We start from the raw sequence: 10,289 nt of genomic DNA on the forward strand, positions 1-10,289 counted from the left end.
AAGGAAGACCAGGAAAGCTGTCCCTAACACTCTCGGGCTTGCCATTTCCAGATTATACTCTCACGGCTCAATGTATCTGTATGTTTATGCGTTTCACTCGCTATATGATTTGGTGTCTGGAAATGCTTGAAGTGGTAACCCTATATATAGGCATTGTAAAGGTAACAAGACAAGGTTTTTTGAAAAGTATGGCATGAATTGCTAAGGTAACGAGACACGGTTTTTGAAAGGTTTCTAAAATTCCTAGTACCTCTCACTTTGTAATCTTACCTATTATAGAAAGGAACGCGTGTTTTGGGTTTCTGTTTCTGTGGAGGGTGGCGGTACTGTGGAGGACTCAATTGATGAAAACAAAAGTTAAGGAACCCAAATGGAAAAAAAATAAAAAACACACTTGTCTAATCCACCCTCCATTGTGAGTACGTGAACATGTTTAACACTGCTCGACAGTACCCCCGAAAATGTTTTAGTATATTTGTTATTTGAAGTACACTATGACGGCGTACATGGAATTTTCTTACACTAGCGCTTGTTTAGTGATTTGTTTATCTTAACCTTTGTCTCCTTGAGCATATGTTCGTCAACTACTACTAGGATTTATGTACATAGATATCTTTCTACTCCGCGTGTGTGCTAACAATGGGCAAAACTTGCACAACAAACTGGGTTGTTCAGTCAATATTTCTTATTGCAGTTACAACTTTGAATTAATAGATTTAAATTTCTTTTTCCCACAATATCATAGACACTTTGCATCATTGAATATAAATAGATATGTACTTAGAAACCGTGTTCGAATGTCTGACTTGTAATTAAAAACCTTGGTGCCTGTTCTTGGGTGTTAAAGCACACCATCCTTGCATCACTGCGAGTGGAATGTTAGGCCATCTGCATGGTTGATACACTGAACAGTCTTCTATTCTTGCACAAATTGAATTTCAGGTCCATAAATACTCACGGAACATCATTTCATTTGATCGATGGCATGCTTTATTAAGTCTGTGTAAGAGTGATCTGCTATTCTGAATTACTGGTGACCAGCATACTGTATATACATTAGAAGTGGACATGGAATTTCAGATTCCTTGTTGAAGATAGCGGTCAGTATATTAGAACCACTAGAAGACCTGTGCATCTAACAGTGGCTCAAGTATTGAAGCCAACAACTAAAACATACATAGAGAAAAATCGCACCGATAAAGAAGGCAAGCAAAGTTCACAAACGCAGCCCCTCATCTCTAGATCAGTTCATTCGAGAATGTCAAACTTGGCATCAAGGCTCTCTTTTTATGCAGAAAACACCGCAGAAGATATTGTATAAAATCTTAATATGCAAATATATATGAATGCAATATACGAGGAAAAAAGAAAGATAGATCAAATATCACAAATAACATATAACAGTCTTTTGTTGTTGTATTTAAAGAACGTTACCTTCCTGAGAAAAAAGATACTACAAGCAAAAGCAACACGTCTCTCTGCAAAAATCTTGGAACTTAAAAATGGAGACAGTGAGAAATCGTTAAAAGGATGTGTTCCAACTGGAACACAGGCTCAGAAAGTACTTTCTAATCCTCTTAGCAAAGTTTTCATGTACTGTTTAAAAGAATCAGAGAAGAATGGTGTACTCCTCTGAATCCAATTCAGTGTCCACACTGCCTTATCAGCAACTCAAGGAAGGGTTTCAGTAGTATTGAACAACCTACGCTTCTCCCTCGAGTCCTTAATGTACGTCTCCAAAAGCAAACTATACATCTCTGAAGGTGAGAAGCAAAAATTTCCTAAATCAAGAGATTTGCAATGCACCATTAGAGAAAAGGTGTACCAACTTCACTCACAAAGCTCTACCAGGATGGATGTTCTGCATTGCCATTTGAAATCCATAGAGTGCCCGACCCTGAGACAATGAAAATGCCTTTTGGTCGGTAGTCGAAACCTTCCGAATGTAATTCTAACTTTACTTTTACAAATAGAAATTCTAGAATAGGGCAATCCGTCCCCATGCAGAAGAAGGAGCTCAAATTATCTCCCCAACAAAATAATACATAATTTTAAAAAAATCACGAATAAGGACATGATCTATATTAGCCTTCCACATTCATCTAAAGCAACATGTTAGCCTAATTTGAATGCAGCAACACGAAAGAAAGGCATAAATTAAGAAATTAAGGACCCATGGAGAAAACTTAATCAAAACTCCTTTCCTGGATAACAATAGTGTACTAAATCAAGTATAAAGACCGGGGCACATGAAAGAAACTCTTTATGAGGCTAAAATCTGGTTAAGAAATGAAGACCATCGATCCGAACATAAACAAAACTTGCCTCTTTGATGATGTGTTCTTGTCTGCTACTCCGCCACTCTGTTGCGTTCCTGGTGGCTGTGAGGATTGAGGAAACAAAGCTCAACAGCTTGAGCTTGGAAAGAACGAAGAAAGGGCACCTGATTGCTTCTATCAGAGTTGGTGGTTGTGAGGGTCGAGTTGGAGATTTTGATTTTCATTCCCGGGTGTCCGGTACGAGTAATGAGGATGAAAATAAATAATAATAATAAAAAAAATCAGACCCGTCGGTTTGGATTCGATCAAGCTGGATCGACAAAATGAATTTCTAAAAAATTTATTCGGATTAAACGAATTTCACAAAATCAAAATCTTGAACAATTCAACTACAAACTTAGCTCGGATTATGGTACGTAATCTTAAAAATCGTTCTCTGTATTCCATTCTGTTGGTTCATGAAGCCAGTACCGTGGAGCTGAATTCTATATTTTGGTCAAACAAACAAGAGTTTTAATTCCATTCCACGCTCTAGTTTCTACCAAGGAAGACTTGACAAATACTTCAAGCACAGACAATGTAGTGGTCCATCGGGATTGTTGAGAACAAAGAGAAAAAAAAGATGAGAATTTTTATGATTCCAACAATTTACTTTTTCAAAAATTAGAAAAACAACGTCTGGACGCGTTTCCAAACCAAACCTTAAACCCACTTAACGGGCAAAAAAGACTTGCCCCGTTCAACAAGGAAAGCTAAAAATGTCGAGATTGGAAGGGAACTGCCCTGCTGGAGTGCTATATAAACAAGCCAGATTATCAATGTCTAGCATCCATAAGTTCTCCTCTTGAACCCACAAGTGAAGGAGAGTCCTGGATTTGATCATGTCTACAATGACAGCTAGAAGTTTTCCGATTTTTGTAGCCATTTTACTTCTTGTCGCGATGCAATCACGCACCATCCAATCAAAACCGAGTGGAGATCCTTTGGGTTCATCAAACACCTGGAGGGATGCCACAAGAAATGAATCTGTCAAAGGGCTTCAGGAGCTCAAAAGATATCTTGAGAAATTTGGATACCTGAACTATGGTCATCAAGGAAAGAAGGGCCATGGCCATGCCAATGACGATGAGTTCGATGATCTTTTAGAGTCTGCAGTCAAGGCATACCAGCAGAACCATCATTTGAACGTTACAGGAAGCCTAGACAACAGTACAGTGCACGAAATGATGCAGCCTCGATGTGGCGTGCCAGATGTTGTCAATGGCACAAAGCATTACCATACTCACAAGTCCATCCACACACTGGCTCACTACAATTTCATTCCTGGAAATCCTAGATGGACAAAAAGGCAACTGACGTACACGTTTCGTTCCAGTGTCCAAGTCCCGGCTGCACAGAACATAAGGTCCATCTGCGCAAAAGCTTTTCAAAGATGGGCACAGGTCACCGAATTCACTTTTCAGGAAGTTACCGGTAGCTCCCCTGCAGATATTGTAATCGGATTCCATCGCGGAGACCATAACGATGGTTCCGCCTTCGACGGTCCTCAAGGGGTCTTAGCCCATGCTACTTCACCAGCTAGGAATGCAATTTTCCATTTCGATGCGGATGAAAATTGGAGTGAAAACCCAGGACCTAACCAGATGGACCTGGAATCTGTAGCCGTGCATGAAATAGGACATCTTCTCGGTCTCGACCACAATGATGATCCAAATGCCGATGCCATCATGTCTTCCGGAATTCGTTCTGGGATTGCGAAAAGGGATTTTGCGTGCGGATGATATTCAGGGCGTACGAGCTTTATACGGATTCGCTAATTGAAGCACGTACGAAGGGAGAATGATGCTTGCAGTTTCTATTATCTAAATTAAGAATAAATTTCCATCAGTTTCCAGTTACGAATTTGTGTTTAATTAGGCCATCCTGATCGATCTTAGAGAGGTTGTTAGAGTCTTTATTTGCAAAGTATCTCCTTGCAAGCCTAAGACTGTTTTGTAAACCATTTCTTCGAGATTGTAACTAAATTATGTTCGCAAAATACAAATAAACGCTGATTATTTGGACGAGTCTCTTCAAGGTCTATTTGTGCAGCCAGCCGCATGTTGTCTGTGTCACAGAGCATTACCGCAGGCATAATAATTCCATCCATACTGGACTCTATATTTTCATCCGACGAAACCCAAGATGTCCACCAGAGAAAGACATTTAGTGTATAGGAATTAGGATTGGTTCTAGCTAGTGGTCAAGTCCATCGCACAGACGCACACAGAGCATAACGTCTATCAGCTGCAATCTGTGGAGAAGCCTTTCAAATACAGAGACAAGTTTGCCCAATTTGTTTTGATAATGAACAATCATTATTTTTTTTTCATTGAACACTTCCACGGATTTTTTCTTGGCTTGGTGCGAGCAACAAAGTACAAACGTAGCTATCTTGCTTATACTGAACAAGAAGACCACCTCAGCTTAACTATGAATTATCCTCTTGTATTATTTGGATGTCGTTTCAAGGCACTTGAGCCATTAAAAACGGTGAGCATGAACCCTATGAACTATTTTCTTTATTTAAAGAAAAAATCATTACAAATAATTACCTATTCTCTCGAGGTATTATTTTTAATTGCTAGGTAAACTGCATGCTTTCATCATCGTTATCTAGAATCTGAATCTAAAGAAAGGCTATAAGAAAAAAAAATAATCTCATGAACAGATAGGTATGGATATGAGTGACCTGTTTTAAGAACCAATCAAGAAAAAAATTAATCTCACGCATGAAAACTTTCTCTGATACCTGACCGATGGAGAAAATAATAATTGAGTGATGTGGAATGGTTTTAGGCTTTCAGCCACACATTATAACGAAAAGGCTAAAAAATATCATCACATCACACTATAATATTGATTCCAGTCTATTCAACTTATGAAGAGGAAACCTTCATCATCAAACAAATACAATATTTGTGAAGAAATTTTTAAAATTATTTTATTATATTGAAAGAAACAAAATATTTCTGTTTTGAAGTGAAATTTGTTATAATTGGTCCAATAATAACGAAAACCTCTACATCACTACGTAGTTTCAATCAATTCATGAATTCAGTATATTCAACTTTTTGTTTTCCTTTATCTATTGGTAAAATTTATCAGTAATTTTATTATTAATAAATTAAAAATCACCGATAATAATTTTTTAATGAAATATTTCTGTCCGTGAATAAATGTAAATGTAATGATTCTGTTAGTGTCACGATGTTCAATAATTGAAAGAATTCAGTCCCATACATGACAAAAAATATCCATGGAAAAGTTGAAAAACATACCTTAACATCTCTGATTGAAATGTTAAAACGTCAACGACATGTTAGCTTTCTGTCAATTTATTCTTGAAAAAAACATAATGGATACCCTTAGGAGATCATATCTTCTGGTTGGGGCACTATATATTTATGTACGTGGAGTTTCATGTTCATACCTGAAGAAGTCCTAACCAATTTGAAAGAGGCTTCCAAGTATGGCAGAAAAAACCTTCAAATTTCTAGTATCCCTTTTTCTTCTCTAGTGATTCTGATAAAATTTGTCCAGTCAGAACCAACTGGGCACCATCCATTCAAATCCATCCTGAACCTTGTGGAAAGCCAAAAGGTCAATCTGTTTCCAGCTTCACCTTGTAAAACAGTATCTTGAAGAAATTTGGATACTTGGATTATGATCTTTCAAGTAACAAGAACCTGAACCAGGTTGACGATGACGAGTTCGATGACCATTTGGAGTCTGCAATCAGAACCTACCAGCAAAACTTTGATTTGGAAGTCACTGGAAGGCTAGACAAACGTACAGTGAATCAAATGATGAAGCCTAGATGTGGCGTGGCTGATATCTTCAATAGCACAAAGCACCGCAATAGTTCCAAGTCTTCTGATGGGGTGGCCAATGCTGACTATTCGTTCTTCCCCGGAGCCCCCAGATGGTCCAAAAAGCATTTGAAGTACACGTTTGGCGCAACCGTCCAAGTCGCCGGAGCAGAGAGTATAAGGTCTGTTTGCAAACAATCTGATACAAAGAATTTTGTGGAAGAAGAATAACAGAGAAGAAGCAGGGTATTAGGATATAATTCATTACTTCTATTAAAATTAACGTTGGCATTTATAGCCTTACATTGCATAACTGAAACACAACATAATTAATAAAGGCAATAAGGAAGAATTAAAGCATGGTTAACTGTCCACTTCTTGCAGTAACTGTCCACTTCCAGTAACTGTCCACTTCTTACAGCACGTCTTGCATTCACATTAACACCTCCCACGTTCTCATCCACACAATCTCATCCACGTTCATGTAGCATGCAGCACGATCTTGCCCACAATGTGTAGTGGATGTATCATTCCCGCCCACTTAAGAATCCTTGTCCACAAGGATGGAAGAAGGATATGTCTTAGTGAATCGCCATTCATTTTCCCAAGTTGCATCCTCAACAGGAGCCCCCTTCCACTTAACCAGAATTTCAGATTTAGGCCGGTACTGTCCCTTGCGAATTATACGGCGATCTAAGATAGCTTCAGGTTCGGGAAGAATGGTAGATGTATCGGACATCAAAGGGAGATGTGGTGATGGCTGTGGAAGCTTCCCATAATGTTTCCGTAACAAACTAACATGAAACACATCATGAATTAATGACCCAGGTGGCAGCAACAATTTATAAGCAACCGGACCGACCTTTCCCACAATTTGATAAGGACCAAAGAAACGTGGGGAAAGTTTCATTGAAGCGCGAAAGGCCACCGAAGACTGTCTATAAGGTTGTAACTTCAAATACACATGATCGCCCACCTCAAAGGAAACGTCACGCCGGTGCTGATCCGCTTGACATTTCATACGGTTCTGAGCCAATGAGAGATTGTACCGTAATTCCTTTAAAATTGCATCACGATCACGCAAAGTTTCATCCACAGCCTGGATGCGTGAAGTACCTGGAACATATGTTAGTAATGTTGGTGGAGGTGTTCCATAAACCGCTTCAAAGGGGGTGGTTTTGGTGGAGAAGTGCAGAGAAGTATTGTAACTGAATTCTGCCCATGGCAGCCAATCAAGCCATTTTTTGGGTTGGTCACCAGTAAAACAACGCAAGTACTGCTCCAAGGTGCGGTTCATCACTTCAGTTTGGCCATCAGATTGGGGATGATAACTAGAACTCATGCATAACTGGGTACCCTGGAGCTTGAAGAGTGCCTGCCAAAAAGAACTAAGAAACACTCTGTCACGGTCAGTAACAATGGATGCTGGAATCCCATGCAGACGAACCACATTGGCAATAAAAACCGTAGCCACAGTTGCAGCAGTAAAGGGATGTTTTAACGCAGCAAAATGCGCATACTTTGTCAAACGGTCGACAATGACCATAATGACAGTATAACCGTTAGAAGGTGGCAGACCTTCGATGAAATCCATGGAGACATCAGTCCATATTGTTGTGGGAATCGACAAAGGTTGCAGTAAGCCGGCAGGTTTCATGCAGTCACTCTTGAAGCGTTGACAGACATCACATTCCTTCAAGAACTCCTTCACCATCCCACGCATGCCAGACCAAATGAAGTTCTGCTTGATGCGACCAAGAGTTTTGTGATAGCCATAATGACCACCTGCCGGGGAAGAATGACCATAATCCAAAATCTTTGGAATGAACTGTGAAAGGGGGTTTAAGAAAACTTTGTTGTTTTTAAACCAAACACCATCACGCTGAAGTAGTGGAGTAGACCCCTCTGTTAGCAGATCATCATAAAAAGAGTCCTGCTGTATCTCCTTTTGAAGCAAAGACCACCAATCTGCTGATGGCAACGAAAGAGACATGAACTGAAATTCAACTACACGGGATAAAGAGTCTGCACCTTGGTTTTCCAGCCCTCGTTTATACTCAATCTGGTAGTCATATCCCAACAATTTGGGCAGCCAACGTGTCTGTGCAGGAGTAGTAATGCGTTGCTCCAACAGATACTTAAGGCTCTTCTGATCTGTGCGAACAATAAATGATTTTCCCAACAAATAAGGGCGCCACTTCTGGACAGCCTTGACAATGGCTAACATTTCCTTTTCATAGGTAGACAAAGCTAAAGCTGACCCCTTCAGAGCTGCACTGAAATATGCCACTGGACGATTATTCTGGGAAAGAATGGCGCCAAGACCGATACCACTTGCATCGCATTCCACCACAAACTGTTGCGAGAAGTCTGGAAGGCATAAAACTGGAGGCGTAGTCAACGCTTCCTTGAGTTTCCTGAAGGCTTGCTCTGCTGCGTCTGACCAATGGAAACTATCTTTGACTAAGAGTTGTGTCAAAGGTGCTGATATACTGCCAAAATGACGGATAAACTTTCGATAATATCCAGCTAAACCAAGGAAACCTCGCATGCCTTTCACTGATGTAGGTTTTGGCCAATCCAACACCGCTTGTATTTTCATGGGATCCACCGCGACACCTTGTTCGGAGATTTGATGTCCTAAGTAATCCACCTGTAAAACGCCGAAATGACATTTTTCTGCTTTTGCAAATAATGAATTAGTGGACAAAATCTGCAGTACAATTTGCAAATGTACAAAGTGATCTTCCCACGATTTTGAATACACAAGGATATCATCAAAAAACACCAAGATAAACTTTCGCAGATGAGGGCGAAAGAGTTCATTCATGAGACTCTGAAATGTTGATGGTGCATTCGTGAGTCCAAATGGCATCACTACAAACTCGTAATGACCTTCATGAGTACGAAAAGCCGTTTTAGGAATGTCTTCTTCTCGGACTCTAATTTGATGGTAACCCGATCGTAAATCCAATTTGGAGTAAATTTTTGATCCATGGAGTTCATCTAATAATTCATCAATCACAGGGATAGGGTACTTATCTTTGATTGTTATATCATTAAGAGCGCGGTAATCAATACAAAATCTCCAAGCTCCATCCGGCTTCTTTACTAACAACACTGGTGAAGAGAAAGGACTGTGGCTTGGTCGTATTAGACCCGACTGTAATAACTCCTGCACCATTTTTTCAATCTCATTCTTCTGATAGTAGGGATACCTGTAAGGTCGCACACTTATTGGCCCGGTTTGTGGCTGCAGGGGAATGTGATGGTCATGTTCCCGTTGAGGTGGTAAACCAGTAGGAGCTGCAAAAACAGAAGAGTATTGCTCCAACAATGAGCTTATTTCAGACGGGTAAGAAGGAAAATGGGCACTGCTTTCAACTGATAGGATTTGGAAAAACAACCCCATGCCATGCAAGCCATACAGTTCTTTATCAGATAAAGCCGTGAGGCTTGGTGGCTTAATTCCACGAAAAATATATGAACTGTCTCCCTCTTTAAATGCCATGGTCAGCTGTTTATAATCCATTTCCACAGGACCAAGAGTCTGCAGCCATTGTACTCCCAGCACCAACTGACATGCTGCAGCAGGTAGAATGTAGAAATCAGCAATGACTGAATATCCCTCAATGTTGATGGTGAGTGCCCGACATTGCCCAACACAATCAATCTTCTCCCTATTAGCCACCATAACTTGAAACTTCTTTTCTCGGTTAACTGGTAAGGCCAACTTAGAAACAATAGCTTCATCAATAAAGTTATGAGTGCTGCCACCATCTATGAGCAAAATTACCTTCTTGTTCTTCAGTTGACCTATGACACGCATAGTCTGTGGATGCTCAGTTCCTGTCATGGCGTGGAAAGAAATCTCAGGAACGACATTTTCCTCCAATTGCTCAAGCAAGTCTTGCACGCTGTCCTCATTGTCCATGATAGGAGAATCCCAAATCATAAACAACTGGGGTCGCTGGCAACGATGTCCTGGAACAAACCTTTCGTCACAATAGTAGCATAAACCTTTCTCTCTTCGTTCGCGTGCTTCCTGATTAGTGATTCTGCGAACAAGTGTATTAGAGCTGGTGGGCAACCGAGTACCTTGTGCTGGTCCCAAGACTCCAGCCGAGGGGTTGGTCGATGCTTTTGATAACGCGGAAGC

At 40.3% G+C, this 10,289-nt stretch overlaps 1 pseudogene; it reads left to right on the forward strand.

Annotated features, from left to right (window-relative positions):
• The first annotated feature begins 3,160 nt into the window (after window positions 1–3,160).
• On the forward strand, window positions 3,161–4,100 carry LOC118061306 (metalloendoproteinase 5-MMP-like; annotated as a pseudogene).
• Window positions 4,101–10,289: the final 6,189 nt, after the last annotated feature.

The sequence above is a fragment of the Populus alba genome, chromosome 8 (assembly GCF_005239225.2).
Source record: "Populus alba chromosome 8, ASM523922v2, whole genome shotgun sequence".
NCBI lineage: Eukaryota > Viridiplantae > Streptophyta > Magnoliopsida > Malpighiales > Salicaceae > Populus > Populus alba.